At 38.9% G+C, this 23384-nt stretch overlaps 1 long non-coding RNA gene across 1 annotated transcript in view; it reads right to left on the bottom strand.

The window, feature by feature from the left end:
* Window positions 1-23384, bottom strand: part of LOC149748545 (uncharacterized) — a 127386-nt gene that overhangs the window by 53538 nt on the left and 50464 nt on the right. Inside the window, exon 5 of the long non-coding RNA XR_016394093.1 lies at window positions 4253-4314. This is a non-coding gene — a long non-coding RNA (uncharacterized LOC149748545). The remainder of the gene's footprint in view (window positions 1-4252; window positions 4315-23384) is intronic.

The following is a 23384-nucleotide window of genomic DNA, read 5'->3' on the forward strand; positions in this document are numbered from 1 at the left end:
TTTATGGCTGTTAGTATTTGCCTTGTGTATTGAGGTGCTCCTATGTTGGGTGCATAAATATTTACAATTGTTATATCTTCTTGGATTGATCCCTTGATCATTATGTAGTTTCCTTCTTTGTCTCTTGTAATAGTCTTTGTTTTAAAGTCTATTTTGTCTGTTATGAGACTTGCTACTCCAGCTTTCTTTTGATTTCCATTTGCATGGAATATCTTTTTCCATCCCCTCACTTTCAGTCTGTATGTGTCCCTAGGTCTGAAGTGGGTCTCTTTTAGCCAGCATATATACAAGTCTTGTTTTTGTATCCATTCAGCCAGTCTATGTCTTTTGGTTGCAGCATGCATTTTTTTAAATGGAATTTAGTTTAATTCTATTTGTGCTGCCTAACATTGGCTGTTAGGGTCATTGTAGAGAACTATGGATATTGAAAACTATAGCCTGCAAAGTTACTAGTCAAGAAGACTTTCTTTTTAATGGGAAGTAATACAATGGACACAAGTATCTTAACTATAGAGAAGAGCAGTGTCAGCATGAGCTGGGATAATTAGGTTCGAAAGGTTTGAAAGAATAATTTTAAAATAACCACTAAGCACTAGTGAACACTTACTTTGTGCCCTGCTCTCCTCCAAGGGTTTTGCATTCATTAATTCATTTAACATTAACTGGAACACTAAAAGTTAGGTACTAGGATGATTCCAGGTTTAAATAGGATGGAACTTAGGCACAAAGGTGTTAAGTAACTTGTCTAAGTTTACTTGGCTAGCAAGGGTCAAAGTCAAGCTTTGAACCCAGAGGCCAACTTGGGGAACAGTGGAGAACTTACAATACTCAGAGGAGTTTTACAGGTATAGAGAAGGGGAAACAGATAAAGAAAGTCATGTTTAATTAGCATGGAAGTCAAGTACACCATCTCATTTCATTCTTCACAACAGTGTGGTGAGCTAGGTATTATTTTCCTCCATTTATACACAGGATGGAACTGGTTTGGGGGAGGTTAATAACATGACAAGTGTATGTTGCTAGGTAGGGGCAATTCTTGAATTCAACCTCAGATTTTTTTAAGATAATTCCAAGGTCCATGCACTTTCTTTGTTTAACACTAGAAGGAAGATATTAAGGTAGAATTAAGGTAGTTAAAGAAAGGAATAGCTTATGACTGAGAATGTGTGTAGTACCTGAAGAGCTAGAAAGGTACCTGTAACCAAATGATTGAAGACTTAGTTGTCAAGTATATTAGGATAAGTAACACTAAATGTTAAAACAGATAAATGCTAAATTTTCAGAGGTATAACACATGCGCGCGTGCACACACACACACACACACACACACACATTTATTTCTTGTTCTCATCACAGTTCAAGGCAAGTGTTCCTAATCAGGTAATCTTACACATGGTTTGTTAGGAACCATATCTCTTTCCATACCATAGGCCTGCCATTCCCTAAATCATTAAGGTCCTATTCATTTACTTAATAGAAAACAAAAGAGAAGGAATGATCATACCTGGGAGTTTTTATTGGCCAGTCTTGGAAGTGGCATTCCTCCCTTCTACATAGGTCCTTCTGGCCAGAACATGTTACACAGTCAAAGGAGCATTAAGGAGAAAGAACCCAGTAATGAAGTTTGGTAACTGTCCCTAAAAGAGAGAAAGATTGGAGCCAAGGAAGCTGTACAGTAGCAGTGTATATTTAGTTAGTACATGTGATGTGTCACGCTCTGTCTCAGCCTTGGCGATACAGTGTATAACACAGACCAGGTCCACACCTGCAAAGAGCTTACATCCTGGGGAGGTTCTGGTTCAAGATGGTGACATAGACATCCTGAGAAGAGGAGGGGGAGATAGGTGATATAGAAATAAACAAGTGAGCAAGTAAGATGCTTCCAGATACGTTTTTTTTTTAAAAAATACAAGAGTTCTGAACAACAACGTCCTGGGAAAGGGGGATGCTATTTAAGATCGGGTATTTAGGAAATGCCTCTCTGAGGATTGCCATTGGAGTCAAACAGCAAGCAAGGACCAGCCATACAAAGATCTGTAGAAAAGGAATTCTGAGCAAAGAGAACCTCTGGTCCAAAGACACAATAATGCTGACAAGCTTGGTGTGCTGAAGGAACTGGCAGAAGATTAGTGTGGCTAGAGCCCAGAAAATAAGAAAGCCTTAGATGAAATTGAAAAGGTCCTTGATCATGAAGATTCTAGTAACCTTTAATGGAGTGAGCTGTTTTTATTCTAAGTATGCTGAGAGGCCTCCAGATGTTTTCATCTGCGAGTAATTGATTTAGTCATCTGCCATCTGCTGGAGGCTTACTAGACCCCTCCAGAACATCATCATTGCCCCCTTCTCCAGATCCCAGAACATTTTCCCTCGTTTCAATCCTATCAGTACCTAGTTACCCCAGAAATATGGATACGAGATTTCCTCAACCAGAAAGTAGCCTCCTGGAGAGCAGAGACTTATATTTAATTTGTGGCTCCCTCGGTAACAAGCACAGTTCCAAGGAAGCACTTAGGTCCAGTATAAGTGCATGCATAAATGAATGATGAATAAATAAATGAAGGAGAGAATGAAAAATAGCTAAAGGAAGAGAGAGCACTATCCCCTTGACGTAGAGCCTGCAACATGCTTCTCACTTTCACTATGTCATTTGATCCACAATGGGTGCATGGGGAAGCATTTGGCAACTTCACAATTATGAGAAGCAAGACATTAGAAAAAGAGTCAGAGAGAAATGAAGATTTTGAGGCTGAGTGCTGGGAAGAATAATGGAACAACTTTGGAAATAGGGGTTGGGAGGTAGAGTCAATTTGGAGTAGGGGAGGGAGGTGGTGAGAGAAAGTTATGTTCTGATTCAGCTGACAAAAGGCAGAACCAATTGCAATGCCCAGTAGGCAAATAATTAAAGGTTAAGTTGTGTGGTACAGACAAAAAGAGCTGCAGGAATTCAGAGGAATCTAATAAAGAAAATGGATTTGGGGCTGAGGAATGAGAATAGACACTGGGTAGAAAAAGTTAGATTGCTGGGCAAAAGGACACAAAATATTTACTGCAAATAACATGAGACTGGAAAGAAAGGGCAAACTAAGTAATGGAAAATAGAAAGATATTAGGATATTTTAATTAAGAGACAATAAATTAGAAAGAGACCAAAGGGGGGAAAAAAAAAACCTTAAGAACTGCTATCTCTATTTGTTTAATTAAAAGATAAAATTACTGCCCTGCTGCTCACTGAACATTTCTGATTTCCCACCTCCAGAGTAAGGGAAATAGGTCTACATTACAGATTGTACTTTTGGCTCCCTTGAAGTTGGGGAAGCTCATGTAACTAGTTCAAGACCCTGACCTGGGGCTGAATATTTGATTGCCAATACACGACTCTGCAGTGTTCTTTCCTCTTTCTGGCACGGTAACTGGCACTGTTCAAGTAGGCGCCTGCTTTGTCATCCCAGGTCCTTGGGTGACACGTAGCATGAATAAGAAATAGATCTCTGTTGTTTTAAGCCACTGAGATGTAAAGGTTGTTTGTTGCTGCAGCATAACATCGTACCATAACTGATGAATCCAACATCAGTGAGAAAAGATAGATTTGGAGTGAGAAAGACTCTTGATCACAAGTAGTGGAGAAACTGAGTTGTTAAACAAGGCAGAGACACAGGTTGGCAAATGATAACTGACTGCTATAGTCTGAATGTTTGCATCCCCCTGCAAAATTCATATGTTGAAACCCCAAGGTGATGATGGTGTTAAGAGGTCTTTGGAAATGATTAGATCATAAGGGTGAAGCCCTCAAGAATGGGATTATTGTCCTAATCAGAGACCATAGAGAGCTAGTGCACCCCTTCTGCTATGTGACATTATAGCAAAAAGACGGCCGTCCATGAGAAAGTAGCTCTCACCAGATACCAAATCTGCTGCTGCCACAATGTGGGACTTCCCAGCCTCCAGAGCTGTCAGAAATAAATTTCTGTTGTTATAAGCCACCCAGTTTATGGTATTTTTGTTAGAGCAGCCCATTGACTAAACCCATGACTAAGACATTGACCAAGCTTCTAACCCGCTTATCCTCAAAGGCCTTGCAACAGCGTGGCCCTGGAAACGCAGCTGCAGGTGAGTTCACCCACTCATCCATGCTTCACCCAGTGAAAAGTAGGATAAGCCATCTCCTTCAGGGCCTCTGGTCAGCTCTCTGAGTGCTGGCTGTGTCACTCTCCTTGCCTCCTCTTCACAGCTAACATGAGTTAGGTTGACTTACCTGAGGATCAAAAAGTTGAGAGGACAGCTAGTGGGGCTTCCAGATCTCCAGTTCCACAGTGCCTAAGACAAAGGCAAGAAAAGAAACAGAGATAATCAGAACCAAAAGTATAAAGTAGAACAATTTATAAACAGGGAGAACAAAATGCTTGATTGGCTTCTGACAAGAAGGATATATTTAGGAAGATAAAACCAAGCTTACAAGAATAAAGCAGGAGTTGATTTTCCATATGATGCCTACAAATATAGGGACTAGTAAAAGGAAAAGAGATGTGCAATGTGCAACATATTAGTGAATTTTTTTTTTCCCATGGAGGGATGAGGAGGAGGGTGAAAGGGCAAGGAAATGAATGTCTCTTTTAGCTCAATCTTTGACTACTTGTAGTGACCTAATTTTAGATTTGAGGAATTATACTTAAAACTGTATTTGAGATAGTGTTTTTAATATTTTAGATGGAATTCTAAGATTCACTGTAGACTTTAAATAAGAAACATTTATCAGTTTTTATTTTTAAAACTCAAAATCATGTTTTTAAAAAAGAAAACTTTTTTTTCTTTTTAAAAGAGGAAAGTGGAACAAACTAGTAAAACTCATTCTGTTAGCAAATTCCTTTCACAAGAAGAGAATTCTCACGGCCTAACAAAAAGGTCCACCAGGGCAGATGCTCAATTTGCCATTGAATTGTACCTAAATCACATGTGTGTTGATCACACTATATCAGTCAGAGTCTAACAAATCATTCTCACTTTACTCATTATCCTTGAACCAAGAGTTCAAATCCTGCTGATCATATTTTAATAGACAAAGACATGCTTTGATAGATGGATGGATGGATGGAGAAGTATATGGATAGATTTATATAATGAGGCAGCTTCATGTCTTGAAACAGCATAGACTGTGTAAAACAAACCTGAATGAAGGGCTCTTGTGCTTAAAAGCCATCTAATTAAGAGCTCAGAGCAGATGCTGAAGTCAGACTGCCTTAAATTTTGGTGCTGCCATTTACTCCTGTGTGGCCTTCAGCAAGTTCCTTAACCTTTCTGAGTCTCCACGTTCTCATCCATATAAGGAGAATTTGAACATCTATTATATGAGGGTGTGTGGAAGATACATAATAACTATTATCATTAACCTCAGTTTTCTTTGAATTTCTTATTTAAAAACTTGTATCTCAAAAGTGTTTCTCTTGCCTATATTATAATTTATTGCTGATACTGTGATTTGGAGGAATGTCACTCGTTCTCTCATTGTTGGTGACCCGTAAGATGTGTCCTAGCTTATCTCAGAAATTCTTCTTACGTCTTCAAAGCATCCGTTTAAATAAGCCTCAACTTCCCAACCTGGGGGTCCGGCGACCCCCAGGAGGAGGAATTCCTAGAGAATCAAACTTTGAAGCCTAGTGGGATTTGATTGCAGGACTCTGACAGGACTGGGGGAAACAGAGACTTCACGCTTGGAGGGCACACACAAAGTAGTGTGTGCATCAGGACCCAGAGGGAAGGAGCAGTGACCCCATAGGAGACTGAACCAGACCTACCTGCTAGTGTTGGAGGGTCTCCTGCAGAGGCAGGGGGTGGCTATGGCTCACCATGGGGACAAGGACACTGGAAGCAGAAGTTCTGGGAAGTACTCCTTGGTGTGAGCCCTCCCGGAGTCTGTCGTTAGCCCCACCAAACAGCCCAGGTAGGCTGCAGTGTTGGGTTGCCTGATGCCAAACAACCAACAGGGAGGGAACCCAGCCCCACCCATCAGCAGTCAAGAGAATTAAAGTTTTATTGAGCTCTGCCCCACAAGAGCAACAGTCATCTCTACCCACCACCAGTCCCTCCCATCAGGAAACTTACACAAGCCTCTAAGATAGTCTCACCCACCAGAGGGCAGACAGCAGAAGCAAGAAGAACTACAATCCTGCAGCCTCTGGAACAAAAACCACATTCACAGAAAGACAGACAAGATGAAAAGGCAGAGGGCTATGTACCAGATGAAGGAACAAGATAAAACCCCAGAAAAACAACTAAATGAAGTGGAGATAGGCAACCTTCCAGAAAAAGAATTCAGAATGATGGTGAAGATGATCCAGGACCTCGGAAAAAGAATGGAGGCAAAGATTGAGAAGATGCAAGAAATGTTCAACAAAGACCTAGAAGAATTAAAGAACAAACAAACAGAGATGAACAATAACTGAAATGAAAACTACACTAGAAGGAATCAATAGCAGAATAACTGAGGCAGAAGAACAGATAAGTGACTGGAAGACAGAATGGTGGAATTCACTGCTGTGGAACAGAATAAAGAAAAAAGAATGAAAAGACAGCCTAAGAGACCTCTGGGACAACATTAAACACAACAACATTCACATTATAGGGGTCCCAGAAGGAGAAGAGAGAGAGAAAAGACCAGAGAAAATATTTGAAGAGATTATAGTCGAAAATTTCCCTAACATGGGAAAGGAAATAGCCACCCAATTCAAGGAAGTGCAGTGACTCCCATACAGGATAAACCCAAGGAGAAACACACCGAGATGCATAGTAATCAAACTGGCAAAAACTAAAGACAAAGAAAAATTATTGAAAGCAGCAAGGGAAAAACGACAAATAACATACAAGGGAACTCCCATAAGGTTAACAGCTGATTTCTCAGCAGAAACCCTACAAGGCAGAAGGGAGTGGCATGATATACTTAAAGTGATGAAAGGGAAGATCCTACAACCAAGATTACTCTACCCGGCAAGGATCTCATTCAGATTTGAGGGAGAAATCAAAAGCTTTAAAGGCAAGTAAAAGCTAATAGTATTCAGCACCACCAAACCAGCTCTATAAAAAATGCTAAAGGAACTTCTCTAAGTGGGAAACACAAGAGAAGAAAAGGACCTACAAAAACGAACCCAAAACAATTAAGAAAATGGTCATAGGAACATACATATTGATAATTACCTTAAACATGAATGGATTAAATACTAAAACCAAAAGACACAGACTTGCTGAATGGATACAAAAACAAGACCAATATATATGCTGTCCACAAGAGACCCACTTCAGACCTAGGGACACATACAGACTGAAAGTGAGGGGATGGAAAAAGATATTCCATGCAAAAGGAAATCAAAACAAAGGTGGAGTAGCAATACTCATATCAGATAAAATTCACTTTAAAATAAAGGATGTTATAAGAGACAAGGAAGGGCACTACATAATGATCAATGGATCAATCCAAGAAGATATAACAATTATAAATATATATGTACCCAACACAGGAGCACCTCAATACATAAGGCAACTGCTAACAGCTATAAAAGAGAAAATTGACAGTAACACAATAATAGTGGGGGACTTTACCACCCCACTTACACCAATGGACAGATCACCCAAAATGAAAATAAATAAGGAAACAGAAGCTTTAAATGACACAATAGACCAGATAGATTTAATTGATATTTATAGGACATTCTATCCAGAAACAGCAGATTACACTTTCTTCTCAAGTGTACACGGAACATTCTCCAGGATAGATCACATCTTGGGTCACAAATCAAGACTCAGTAAATTTAAGAAAATTGAAATCAAATCAAGCATCTTTTCTGACCACAACGCTATGAGATTAGAAATGAATTACAGGGAAAAAAACGTAAAAAACACAAACACATGGAGGCGAAACAATATGTTACTAAATAACCAAGGGATCACTGAAGAAATCAAAGAGGAAATCAAAAAATACCTAGAGACAAATGACAATGAAAACACGACGATCCAAAACCTATGGGATGCAGCAAAAGCAGTTCTAAGAGGGAAGTTTACAAGCCTACCTCAAGAAACAAGAAAAATCTCAAACAATCTAACCTTACACCTAAAGGAACTAGAGAAAGAAGAACAAAAAAAAAAAACCCAAAGTTAGCAGAAGGAAAGAAATCATAAAGATCAGAGCAGAAATAAAGGAAATAGAAACAAAGAAAACAATAGCAAAGATCAATAAAACTAAAAGCTGGTTCTTTGAGAAGATAAACAAAATTGATAAACCATTAGCCAGACTCATCAAGAAAAAGAGGGAAAGGACTCAAATCAATAAAATTAGAAATGAAAAATGAGAAGTTAAAACAGACACCACAAAAATACACAGCATCCTAAGAGACTACTACAAGCAACTCTATGCCAATAAAATGGACAACCTGGAAGAAATGGACAAATTCTTAGAAAGGTATAACCTTCCAAGACTGAACCAGGAAGAAATAGAAAATATGAACAGACCAATCACAAGTAATGAAATTGAAACTGTGATTAAAATCTTCCAGCAAACAAAAGTCCAGGACCAGATGGCTTCACAGGTAAATTCTATCACACATATAGAGAAGAGCTAACACCCATCCTTCTCAAACTCTTCCAAAAAAATCGCAGAGGAAGGAACATTCCCAAACTCATTCTATGAGGCCACCATCATCACCCTGATACCACAACCAGACAAAGATACTACAAAGAAAGAAAATTACAGACCAATATCACTGATGAATATAGATGCAAAAGTCCTCAACAAAATACCAGCCAACAGAATCAAACAACATATTAAAAGGATCATACACCATGATCAAGTGGGATTTATCCCAGGGATGCAAAGATTCTTCAATATACGCCAATCAATCAATGTGATACACCATATTAACAAATTGAAGAAGAAAAACCATATGATCATCTCAATAGATGCATGCAGAAAAAGCTTTGACAAAATTCAACACCCATTTATGATAAAAACTCTCCAGAAAGTGGGCATAGAGGGAAGCTACTTCAACAAAATAAATGCCATATATGACAAACCCACAGCAAACATCGTTCTCAATGGTGAAAAACTGAAAGCATTTCCACTAAGATCAGGAACAAGACAAGGATATCCACTCTCACCACTATTATTCAACATAGTTTTGGAAGTCCTAGCCATGCAAATCAGAGAAGAAAAAGAAATAAAAGGAACACAAATAGGAAAAGAAGAAGTAAAACTGTCACTGTTTGCAGATGACATGATACTATACATACAGAATCCTAAAGATGCCACCAGAAAACTACTAGAGCTAATCAATGAATTTGGTAAAGTTGCAGGATACAAAATTAATGCACAGAAATCTCTTGCATTCCTATACATTAATGATGAAAAATCTGAAAGAGAAATTAAGAAAATATTCCCATTTACCATTGCAACAAAAAGAATAAAATACCTAGGAATAAACCTACCTAGGGAGACAAAAGACCTGCATGCAGAAAACTATATGACACTGATGAAAGAAATTAAAGATGATGCCAACAGATGGAGAGGTATACCATGTTCTTCGATTGGCAGAATCAATATTGTGAAAATGACTATACTACCCAAAGCAATCTACAGATTCAATGCAATCCCTATCAAATTACCAATGGCATTTTTTACGGAACTAGAACAAAAAATCTTAAAATTTGTATGGAGACACAAAAGACCCCGAATAGCCAAAGCAATCTTGAGAAAGAAAAATGGAGCTGGAGGAATCAGGCTCCTTGACTTCTGACTATACTACAAAGCTACAGTAATCAAGACAATATGGTACTGGCACAAAAACAGAAACATAGATCAATGGAACAAGATAGAAATCCTAGAGATAAACCTACGCACCTATGGTCAACTAATCTATGACAAAGGAGGCAAGGATATACAATGGAGAAAAGACAGTCTCTTCAATAAGTGGTGCTGGGAAAACTGGACAGCTACATGTAAAAGAATGAAATTAGAACATGCCCTAACACCATACACAAAAATAAACTCAAAATGGATTAGAGACCTAAATGTAAGACCAGACACTATAAAACTCTTAGAGGAAATCATAGGAAGAAGACTCTTTGACATAAATCACAACAAGATCTTTTTTGATCCACCTCCTAGAGTAATGGAAATAAAAACAAAAATAAACAAATGGGACCTAAGGAAGCTTAAAAGCTTTTGCACAGCAAAGGAAACCATAAACAAGACAGAAAGACAACCCTCAGAATGGGAGAAAATATTTGCAAATGAAGCTACTGACAAAGGATTAATGTCCAAAATTTACAAGCAGCTCATGCAGCTCAATATCAAAAAAACAAAAAACCGAATCCAAAAATGGGCAGAAGACCTAAATAGACATTTCTCCAAAGAAGATATACAGATTGCCGACAAACACATGAAAGAATGCTCAACGTCATTTATCATCAGAGAAATGCATATCAAAACTACAATGCAATATCATCTCACACCAGTCAGAATGGCCATCATCAAAAAATCTGCAAACAATAAATGCTGGAGAGGGCGTGGAGAAAAGGGAACTCTCGTACACTGTTGGTGGGAATGTAAATGGATACAGCCACTATGGAGAACAATATGGAGGTTTCTTAAAAAACTAAAAATAGAATTACCATATGATCAAGCAATCCCACTACTGGACATATACCCTGAGAAAACCATAATTCAAAAAGACACATGCACCCCAATGTTCATTGAAGCACTATTTACAATAGCCAGGTCATGGAAGCAACCTAAATGCCCATGGACAGACGAATGGATAAAGAAGAAGTGGTACATATATACAATGGAATATTACTCAGCCATAAGAAGGAACGAAATTGGATCATTTGTTGAGACGTGGATGGATCTAGAGACTGTCATACAGAGTGATGTAAGTCAGAAAGAGAAAAACAAATATCATATATTAATGCACTTATGTGGAACATAGAAAAATGGTACAGATGAACCAGTTTGCAGGGCAGAAGTTGAGACACAGATGTAGAGAACAAATGTATGGACACCAAGGGGGGAAAGCCGCGGGTGGGTGGGGATGGTGGTGTGCTGAATTGGGCGATTGGGATTGATATGTATACACTGATGTGTATAAAACTGATGACTAATAAGAACCTGCTGTATAAATAAATAAATAAAATAAAAAATAAAAATAAAATAAAATAAAAATAAATAAGCCTCAAATCTTAACACCTATTGTCCTGAGGTGGGGATGGTGGAGGGAGTGAAAGCAATCAAGCCAATTGTTCGGGACTGTATAAATAAAATTAATGTTTTGCCTTTTTTTTTTATACTTCCAATATTAGTGTAGTAGTTAAATAGTTTTTTTTTTTTTTTTTTTGCGGTACGCGGGTCTCTCACTGTCGTGGCTTCTCCTGTTGCGGAGCACAGGCTCCGGACGCACAGGCTCAGCGGCCATGGCTCACGGGCCCAGCCGCTCTGCAGCATGTGGGATCTTCCCGGACGGGGCACGAACCTGCGTCCCCTGCATCGGCAGGCGGACTCTCAACCACTGCGCCACCAGGGAAGCCCTAAATAGATTTTTAAAACAGTGTAAATATGTTAGAGTTTGACCAAGAAAAATCATAGCATCCTGTATTCTTAAGAAAGTTTTTATTGGAGCTTCCCTGGTGGCTCAGTGGTTAAGAATCTGCCCACTGTGCAGGGGCCATGAGTTCGAGCCCTAGTCTGGGAAGATCCCACATGCTGCAGAGCAACTAAGCCTGTGCGCCACAACTACCGAAGCCCACGCACCCTAGTGCCCGTGCTCCGTAACAAGAGAAGCCACCGCAATGAGAAGCCCACGCATCACAACGAAAAGTGGCCCCCACTCTCCACAACTAGAGAAAGCCTGTGCACAGCAACAAAGACCCAACGCAGTCAAAAATAAATAAATTAAAAAGAAAAATTTTTGTTGTTAGAGGGTAAAAAAAAGTTTAACTTATAAATAGCAGTTGTTCACAATACTGTTTATTGATTCCTTACTGAATCCAATGCTAAATAGTTTACAATGATGATTATGTTTAATGCTCAAAAAGATCGTACAAGGGTTGCTATCCTCATCTTGACAAAAAGGAGCCTGAGGTTTAAAGGGTTACAGCGTACCCACATCATGTCATATGACTAGAAAGTGAAGTGAAGCAGGATCTAAACATAGGCAGGCTGGTTCCAGAGCCCAGGCTGCTTACTACTACACTAAATTGCCTCTCAAATAATCATAGTGTGTTAAATCCATCTGGACGGGACCTTGGAGATCATATAATCCTGTCTCTTTGTATTACTGCTTGTAAATGTAAAAGTAGAGAGAAGTTAAACGATCTGCCCAAGGTTATATACTTCTGTCGTTTCCTCAACATAATACACTCTCGTTTGAAACACATTTCTAGGATTTATACAAACTAATGGCATAGTCATGGTATTTTTTAATTGAACACCAATAAAAGAATCATTTCATCTTGTTTTTCCATCTCATGCCCATGAACGAAATGTAAAACTGTATTGCAAAGCCAAGAGTCCTTATCTTCACTAATAGCCTGCTTTTTCATAGAAGGAGGAAAACATCCTTAGGCTGAGTCTGTTTTAAATGAAATAAGTGTGTGGTCATTTTCTTGTGAAGAACATCTCTGAAGCATTAAGGAAAAAGATGTGCTGACTCACCTTCAACGTCATGTAACTTTAACTTACAGCCAACACACTGACTTTAAGAAAAGTACAATCTCTCCTACACAGCTAGTGTTATGCATTTTATAAGGTCCCCAATATCACTTCACTATAGTTCCAGCCAGAAAACCAATGGAGCTAAAAATGCTTTGCCTTTTCAATAGGCAAATTGATTTTGTTTTTAACTTTAAATTTTTTTCATTTGATCAATTTTTACTCTTGCTTTATTCAGACACTAGAAGAGATGTTTACAAGGATGTATAGTTATCTGAATGAGCTTCTGATTTTAAAGTCAGGGATTATTTTTCTTGAAAGTTTAAGAAAGGAGTGACTTCTGCTTTACACAAAGCCAGAAAGCAAGAACAACTCTGGATCATTTTCCTTGAAAACTACATACCATGACTGAACACAATTTAAAATTCCATCCATTAGATAAAATTTGTTAAAAGTTCTGCATAAGAGCTTATCTTGGTCTTTTACCTAAAGGACTAGCTCCTTCACTAATTTTTTAACCTTAGTTGAGTTTCTGACCTCTCTGAACCTCAGCTTCTCTACCTATAAAGTGGGAGAGATAACTGTCTACCCATAAAATTTTTATAAGGGTTAACTGCTCAGCTGTATGTAATAAAATGTTTAAGATGATCCTTGTTACTCAATAAATATCTGGTGTTATCTTTGTGAGTTCAGTGTTCAATTACCATACATTCATCTAGTCCTGAGGCTTCAATTGCTAACTTTAGGCATATGATGGACAAATATTTTTGCAGGCCTGACTCTCATGCTCTGAGTATTTATTCACTCCTTTAATACGTATTTATTATCAACTAAGTGTCAGGTGTTGGTCTGGGTGCTGGAGTTACAGCAGTGAACAAAACAGATAAAAAGTTCCATTATTGAGCTTACTTTCTATTAGGAAAACATGATAAGTAAGTAAACATATATATAGTTTATTAGATAAATGCTCAGGTAAGAAAAAAAAAGAGCGTACAAATGACATAGGACTTATTAAGACATTTTGGACGAATGTTAAGAAGTGAAGCATGAATATTATAATTTTAGATAGAGTGATCAAAAAAGGCTTCCATAAGAAGGCAACATTTTAGTGAAAGTGTGAAGGATACAAGGAAGCAAACCCTAAGGATATCAGATTAATTTTGTCCTATATCACAACAGACATTTATTGAGTACCAACCGTGCACCATGTATTTTAGGTATCTCCTTCCCTCCATATGTCCAAATTTAATCCATCATCTTCCCTCCCAAACCTATTACATGTGCAGTGTTTCTGGCACCACTGTTCTTCTAATTACCCAGGCAGGCAATTAACTGTGTCATGGCTGATGCTTCCTTTCCATCCCCCATCCACACACACCAATATCCATCTATTCAGCAGCCAAGTCCTACAAAATTTACCTCTACAATTCTTTCATGTCTATTCTATTCTTTTCTGTTTCTGTTGATAGCCAGTGTACTTCAGACCCATATTACCTTTACCTGGACTATTTTAATAACCACCTAGCTGGTGCCTCAAAGCCCAGTCGATGGCAGTCAGTTCAATCTCCACATATGTCAACGGGCTTGTCAGTTCACAGTTCCAAAATCTTCAACAACTCAGTGGCTCAATAGTATCCAGGCTCTGGGTCAGCTCACTCAGATTTTCTGGGCCTCCTCATCACTGAAACGGTGGTTACAACATCCTATTCTTTCAGCACAGCGTCCAAGGTCAGAAAGGAGCAAGCTCTGTCTCAATGAAAACGTACACATTGCCATGAACACCTGCAACAGCAGACTTTTTTTATTGCCATGGCTGTGTCACATGTTTGCACTTATAGCAATCATGGGAAAAAGGAAGCCCAGTTAACATGCACCCCCTCAATACACACACTTCCAATATCTGAATAGAATCAAGGATTCTTTAGCAAGGAAGGAGAGCAAGAACGGCTTTTGGATTGACATCAAATAATTTCTGCCAAACCCTTTATTGCATAAGCTATTGAGTATGATATTCAAGCCTTCTGAGATCTACCTTCCCGAGATTTTCTTTCTATAGCATACTCTAGCCAATGTGTGCTCTGAACTCTCCCATCTCCATGCCTGAGATCAGTTGTTCTCAATGTGTGGTCCAGGGACTAGGATATTACTTGCCTTTTTCATTCTCATCCTCACGCAAATGCACAGTGGAGTTTTCCAGGGGCTACTAGATGTGTGTTATCCAACAGTTTCAATGCAGAAGCAGGCATTAGAATCTAGCATTCTTCTATTAAGCCAAACAGTGAAGGGGTTTTCAAAAATGTACACATTGCCATTCTTCTCATTATATTTTTAGAAAATATACTTATTTTTACAAAAATATGTTAATGTCAATATGCAATGCATATATTATTGCTTTTAAATGAAATAAATACAAAAATTTTAATGCCTGTTTTACTTTCCAGTATGATAAATATCAATAGATATAATTTTCATAAATAAGAGCTCTTTGAGGTTCTCAATATTTTTTAACATTACAAAGGGCTCTTGAGAACCAAAGGCTTGAGAAGTGTTGCCCTAGCCCAAATTACACAGCCTCCTCTACCTCAAAGCTGTGTCCTCCATCACTAAATGCTTATCACAAAAGACATGTCAGGGCTTCCCTGGTGGTGCAGTGGTTGAGAGTCCGCCTGCCGATGCAAGGGACGTGGGTTCGTGCCCCGGTCCGGGAGGATCCCACATGCCGCGGAGCGGCTGGGCCCGTGGGCCGTGGCCGCTGGGCCTGCGCATCCGGAGCCTGGGCTCCGCAGCGGGAGAGGCCACAGCAGTGAGAGGCCCACGTACCTCAAAAAAAAACAAAAACAAAACAAAAGAAAGACATGTCAAATGATCTTCCTCAGTCCTTAGAAGTAAGCTCTTGCTTATTCCACTGAATCCCAGTGCATTCATTTTCTATTGCTGCAAAAGAAATCACCCCAAAATTCATCAGCTTGAAACAACAATATTTACCTCATAGCTTGTGTTGGTTGGGAATCTGAGTGTGGCTTAGCCATGTACTTCTGACTCAGGGTCCCTCCCAAGCCTGCAGTCAGGATGTCAGCTGGGGCTGCAGTCGTCTCAAGGCTCAACTGGGGGAAGATGAGGTCCACGCTCACTCCCATGGCTGCTGACAAGACACGGGTCCTTCTGCGCTCTTGGCTAAGTCTCCTCACAAAATGGTAGCTTGCTCTCTACCTCAACCCCCAGAGGAAGATTTCACATAGAAGGGGAAAGAGAAAGAGACAGAGAGAGACAGAGAGAAAGAACGAGAGAAAGAAAGATTGAAGCCAGGGCCTGCTGTTTGTGGGACCCAAGGCGAAAGGAAAATGTAAAGCCCATAGTTCAAAAAGCAGGAAAAAAGTTCTATCAAAAGCTTTTTTCCTTTCTTTTGTTAGTCTCTTTCTTCAGTTGTCATGGTGATTTTTATTTGCTCTGTCATTCTGAATAGAGAAAGGTTAAATTTTTTAATTATTAGCATGACTTTTACTGTTTTTATATTGTACAAAGCCAGGTTTAAGTGTAAGAACATTAAATTTGTATACAGAATCTCTACAGGATCATGCTTTGTAGCTCATACAGGCACATACATTTTGTTCCTTCAAGAACAGTAGAAACTATTGCATAAAACTAACTCAAATGTTTTTAATTCATTGCTTGATATTTACACATTGTACCAACCCTCTCTACCTTCAGTGTACTGATGAGTAAGAAAGGACTGAAAAGAACAGGAACTATGGGTTGTCTTTTCTCTTTCTTATCAAGTCATAATTTTTAGCACGAGTGGCTGGCTAACCCAGAAGAGTAACATGAAAAAAAAATATGGTGGAGTTCCTTGGTCATTCATTGCCTTCTTCGTATCTGCTAAAAAAAGTTCTGGGTTGAAAGGAAAGGACATCTTGTCGGGCTGTCAGGGCCTCCACTTACTCAGTTGCAGAAGTAGGCCATTTACTGCGTACTTGCCTTGAGTCTCATGAGCTCCTATGAATCACAGACTCCTGTGCCTATATATATTGAGAACACCTATATAGGAATGGGGCGGCCGAGAAAGGAGGCAGACACACATGTTGAATCTACCTCTTCTGCTCATGTGCACACTCCATTGCATCACTGGACTCTGCTTATGAAATTCGAAGATAAAATTTCAAGTTGCTGACAGCAGAACATTAAACCAAATGCAGGTCCCTGTGTGGGCAGTCCACATGCCCATGAAGTCAGCCCTGCCCACCACTTTTGCTGTATTAGAGGAGAGTTGCTGGGTCCAGCCCATACTCAGGTGGAGGGGATTACACAAGGGCATGAATACCAGGAGGCAGGGGTCATTAAGGGCCATGGTAGATGCTTCCTACATCATCCAATATCATTTTTCTCTCTTGATTTGTTCCTTTCTTCCTTGTACGCTATAGTTACTTTCGTGCATATTATCTTAGGTACTGTACCTGATGGTAACCTCCTTAAGGACAAGGTCCCTCTCAGATATATATCCTGGCACTCCTTTGTCTTATATAATATGCAACACTTAGCAAGCCCTGAAAACATGCTTATGGAATGAGTGAATGGATGAATGAATAAATGATGCAATGGAAGTTTGATTAACATTCTGACGAGTGGTCTTTGTTAAAAACAATCAGTATGAGAACCTGACCTTCATATTTTCCTCAGGTGTTGCCAGATCTTATGACTGACTGCCTTTATGATTTCAGATTTTTATCTTTCCACAAACCACATATTCTAATTTCTCTTTTTATCCCTTTGTTGTGAACTGTCCTCTCTTCAAGCATAGGTTCTTTCTGACCTCTAAAAAATCTTATTTAGGTTATTGTCATGGGTGAATTATTGTATTTGAGAAGAGAATTAATGATACAAAAGACAGCTGGAGCATATCTGGAGAAACTGTTCCATTAGCATTTACATTTTTATTTTGGGCCGCATCAAAATGGCAGGGGAGCTACGCCCTTTTAATGGTTCGCACATGTGGTCAGGCATTGTGTGAGCAAATAATGCTTCCCAGAGCTTGTATTCAATTTTCAGAAAAAGAAAATAAAAATGGGCAGAAGCCTTTGTAGATCTAAGCATTTTCTTCAGTTTTCTTCATTGGTCTATCCCACAATGCATAAGCTTTCACTTCCAGATCTGTTTCAAGGGACAGAAGCTAAGTCTTTGTTTCCAAGGATCAGAATACAAAATGCATCAATGTGCCATTTAAGAAGAACTATTTTGTCAATCTTATTTATGCACTCAAGATAATACTGTGTTTTTAAAAAAAGCTGGACCCAGCCTCTGCCTGTTTATTCAGTATAAACAGAAGCATCCCTTTTGACGTTGTAAGGACAGGGTGTGTGCTAATTTCACCAAGTAAAAGCCACGGCACTTGGCCATAGAAATCCTTGTCTAGAACAGCCTTACCGCTTTCCAATACTGTGAAAGTGCACATAAAGGATAATATGATGATGCACATCAAATATTAATATGCATTGACACATAGTCATCTATTACAGCAGCAAAGGGCACATACTGAGCCGGGTTATGAGTAAGGCTATGCCTCCTTTCACCTTTGTCTTCACACTTCAGCCCTCCCTCCTCTCCTATGTCAAAGCAAAACACTCTGTACCCTTACCAGCAACTCCAAGGAAGTGCTGGCAGCACAGTAACTGGTGTCCTCATGTTGGCCTATTTACGTACCATAGAACACCTATCAGCTAATGTGTGATCAAGAGAGGAACGGTATTTATTGTTCCGGATTTATGATACTGTGCACTGAGCAAAAGTGAGAGCCACGCAAGGGATTGGGAGAGAGGGGCAGAAGTTCACAAGCAATGTATATTTATTTCTTTAGCAACTTCTCACCAGCATTTTAGCGATAAATGCATTGCAGTTTTATCATGTTTCAGGTAAGAATGTATGAATAACCAAGCAACAATTCAACTCTGTAGTTTAGGAATAAGTGTTAGTTAAATAGTTCAATCGAGTATGTATTTTCTCTTTGTACAAAGCTACAAAAAGCAGTTGTGCTGCAGCCATTTGCTGGATTCAGACGTTCCTCCTCCCTACCGTGTATCACACCCCCTCGAGCAGGCACCCATCCCATATCCTGTTTCGTTTTAGACTAGTACCACCCCTAGATAGGAAGGAAACACTAGGAATCTGTTTACGCATTTCTAAATCTCCCAGTTTAAAAAGATATATGCCAAAATCAGTGTACTGCTTCCAGACAGATTTTTCTATTACTGTGGCACAACTTCAGATCTCTTCCCAGGGAAAATGCAAGTACTGAATTCTATATCCCATGATAATATGCTCAAGCAGAAATTTTGCTTTTCATTACACAGAAAAACATTTCTACCCTTTATAACTGTGCCTGAGTAAGTTTCACCAACTTCTTAGATTTGAACTGTGCTGTTTTCCATGTCTTCCCCATCCAGCAGTTTTTTTTCTTTCTCCAACAAAAACCCTGTATCATAATGAAAGCCCTTCCTGTGTCCTGTGAATTTCTTCCTCAGATAAGACCTTACCCAGCACCAACTTAACTAGTAACCTCACGCTTGATCATAGGCACATCCCTTATCATCCCTGCTCAATAATTCAAAAGCTCAATAGAAATGCTTTAAATTGAAATTGAACCACCATTAACAGTCCTAGAAAAGTAGGCATCATTCAAGCAAAACAACCATCAGCACCCTCTTAGTCACCAACTCAACGCCCGACATAGCTGGAAGTCTGGATTTCTCACTGACTACCACTGCATTTTCTCCAGGTGAATTATTTAGTCCTGACTGAGTAAACTTCTGATCACTTCCCTTCATCTGGACATTAGTGTATTTCCTTTACATTAGGCAATAGTATACCTCATTCCTTCCCTCTTTTTTCAGGCTTCTCTGCTGCTCATTAATTTTCTCACAGTCAACCAGCCAGCTCTGCCCCCTGTGGTTATAGGAAATTATCCATGCAACGAACCTAATTTAGAAAACTCAGCTGCATAAAGAAGCGGCAACATTATTCTTCTCAGAGTCCCATCTATGTTTACTTTCATGCTGAAGCTTCTCAGTGGTCACTGACAAAGAAATAGATATTGGATTTAGAATCTTTTTGCAGAAGCCACTGGACAACTAATAAAGAAATCTGAGGATAGAGTCTAAATTAAGTGCTTAAAAAAGCAAAACTCTAGCATCCATCTTCCTTATCCTTAATGTGGAAAGACTCGTATAAAACATTGACCATATACTCTGAGATTATATATTTTAAAACTTGTGTCTTTAATATTAGAAAATATTAAACAAAATTTACAATCTGCTACACACAATTTACAATAGGTAAATTCTAACTCAAATTTTGAAGTTTTACTGTAGGATAACTGTTTTAAAGTTCTGTTCAAGAACTGCCAGTGTTCTCCACATGCCTGACACAGCTCTATGGAGTATGACACTAACATTGAGAAAACATTCCACTTAATTTGATACATTTCACAGCTTCTCTTTGATTTTACTCTTGAAAAGACAAGAACCTACCATATTTATTAATAAATAAATATATAACAAAACACTGAAGGGCACTCATGATTTTTTTACAGACTGAACCTTATGCTATATTTAAATTGAAATAATGTGTTGGCTTATTATAGTCTGTGTTGACTTAATGCAAATTGTAGCAAAATGAAGAGCAGGGAGTATCCATAAAATAGAATTCCATTTTAGTGTTTATGATAAATCAACTACAGATAACCTTTATGTACGGGAGATATATTCAGAATTATCCCATGAATAAAGAAATATGGGAATATTCTGCTTTTACAATAAATACATGTATAAGAGATATTTGACTGTCACAAAGTATATCTGTAAGCTGGTCATGCTTTGATCCCAAATTCTTCCCCTCTGCAGTGTTCTTTCACAGAATTTCAGAGGAAAGACTCATTTTGTTAATCTTTCTTTAACATCCTTCTTAATTACTTTGAAATGTGTGATTATCTTTAATCAATGAGAGTTTCTAGGCCTTCCTCCAACAAGTATAGTCTGTCCCAAATTCATGTAATCTAAGGATAATAGAAACATCACTAAAAAGGAGATTATAGATGTGGTGAGGGGAAAGATCTCCCAGTTTAATATTGTGTCCAGCTAGCAAAGCTAATGAAACTTTTCCCCACTAATAAAACAACTGGAAATATAGATGGATGCTAGATAGATAGATAGATAGACAGCTATTTTTTTAACTATCAAAAGCTACAGATATTTTACTAACTAAAAGACCAATAAAATGGAATTTTAAAATGAGATCAACATCTACCAATTCTTTGCCTGAAGAAACAAAGACTACCCACCCCTACATCCAGCCTGTTTTGAAAAACATAAGGACAAACCAGTCAGAGAACTGGGTGGCCTTCTCCATGTAGATCAGTGATGCTTTCGTAGAAAGCCAAAGTGCTGCTATGCCCCTCTTCTTTCCCATGACCACCTCTCTCCCTCTCAATGTGCAGGCAGAAACCACAATTCCTAGAATATAAGTAGGCAAGAAGTGGGTATACCAGCAGTTGGTGTAGTTCCCACACACACAAAAAAAGCCACAGGCAGAGGAGGGTCATGGATGACCCTGCCTGTGGCATACAGAGAGAGTCATGGATGCTGGGCATATCCATGATTGTCGATTTTTGTGTCTGAATCTATTCAAAGTGTCTTAGAGAAAAGGTGGGAAGGCTGTCTCGTTTAGATAAAAGCCTAGGTACTGGACATTGGACTAGGAGATGTGGCCATCAACCCACCACTCAGATGTAGACACGAAAAAGGAGTATGTAGATGTGAAAAAGGACAGGGAGTAGGATAAATCACAATCCACACACTTTGCATATTGGCAAACTAGTTTTAGGTAAATCAAGACATGTTCTAAAGATGAATAAGCAAGCCAACAAACCAACCAAAAAAATTCCCAACATCTTCTCATTTTTCATACTCTATAACATAGGGAAATCCAACATAATATTTAATTTGCTCATTGGGAGATATCTACATCATTTTTATTGTAATGAGATCAAGAATATAATGCATCTAAAGCATTTGGCTCCTGGCAAGTAGTAAATCCGATAAACAGTAGTATTATTGATAATAATAATAAAACAGATAATCAAAAACTACTTCCTTGAGTGTAAATGAACAATTCCCAAAACAACTGAGTACAGATTAAAAGAAAAATTCCCACTCCACAACAAGAGAAGCCACCGCAATGGGAATATCCCACATGCCACAGAGCAACTAAGCCCGTGCACCACAACTACTGAGCCTGCGCTCTAGAGCCCACAAGCCGCAACTACTGAAGCCTGCATACCTAGAGCCCATGCTCCTCAACAAGAGAAGCCGCCACAATGAGAAGCCTGCGTACCACAACAAAGAGTAAGAGTAGCCCCTGCTCGCCACAACTAGAGAAAGCCCACGTGCAGCAATGAAGACCCAACGCAGCCAAAAATAAATAAATAAATTTTTTAAAAAAAGACAAATTCCCAGGCAGAATCAATGAATTAGTGAATACATGCCCACTCCAGACATATCCCGGAAAATGTTTTTAATCATAAAAATAGAAGAAGAAAAAAAAAAAAACCCTGAAAACATCTAGGTAGAAAGAGACAAGTTACCTACTCCCTCAAAAGGGTTCAATAAAAAAAAAAAAAAAAAAAGTGTTACTATGAATGTTACAGAATTAGGGATTTTTTTATAGGAATAAGACCTTATGCATTTGTGGGAGCTGCTGAAGAAGTAAGAAGTCTGCTGCTACTGTATCTGGTGTTGGCCCTGATAGTGCTATGGGTCAGCAAGGGCACTGGTCAGGAAGAGAAACTGGGTATGAGATAGGGAAGACAGCAAGGACCAACTGGAATGCATCTCTGCCACTCACAGCCTCCAACCTCAGTGATGTGGGTAACTTGCAGAAGAAGTTGTTACTTTTTATTATGGAGCTGCCTACCCACTGGCTCAGGACTCAGAGAAACCGATGGAGGAAATCTAGTGGGAGCTTGAGATGCTGCAGCCTCCACTGCTGCCCCACAATAATGAAGTGAGGTACCAGCAGATCAGCAACAATCACTGTGGCCTGCAGCTGCTTCTGGTACCTTTTATGAACCTTCACAGTAAAGTAGCTGCTGCTTTACTTCCAGCTGATTCTCCTGTGGCCCAGAACCAATGTAGGAAAGCAAATTCTGGGAAATGTAATTCCATTTTTATTCCAGTAAATTTCATGTAATTCCAGTTTATGTGCTTGCAAAAGAACAAAATGAGGATAACCTCAGACTTCTCCTCTGCAAATTTAAATTCCAGAAGACAGTGGAACAGTAACAACTGAATTAGGAGAGAAATAAGCTATGAGCTAAGGATTTAGTTCCTGTATTACTTATTTTTTTCCTGTTTGAAGACATCTGTCATCTTCAGCTCACTCAGATTTTCAGAATGTTCTCAGGCTTCCCACACCTTCATCTGCCATTGTTCTTTCTCTGTTTGCAATCCTTTTCCAATAGCTCAGTGTTACCATATATGATGATGCTCCTGGGGCAGTTCTCCAAACTTCACACTTCGACTTGTGTCTTATCACTCTTAGTTATGGTACATGGAGTACTGAATCTTACTAATAAAATTTATCTTTCTATCTTTTCTCTCCATTTCATGTTCAGCCACAGTCATCCTTTAAATCAGCTTCTGGTATACTATGGTTC

The sequence above is a fragment of the Delphinapterus leucas genome, chromosome 8 (genome assembly GCF_059928025.1).
Source record: "Delphinapterus leucas isolate spDelLeu-1000000601 "Yukka" chromosome 8, BTC_Dleu_Yukka2, whole genome shotgun sequence".
NCBI classification, from domain to species: Eukaryota; Metazoa; Chordata; class Mammalia; order Artiodactyla; family Monodontidae; genus Delphinapterus; species Delphinapterus leucas.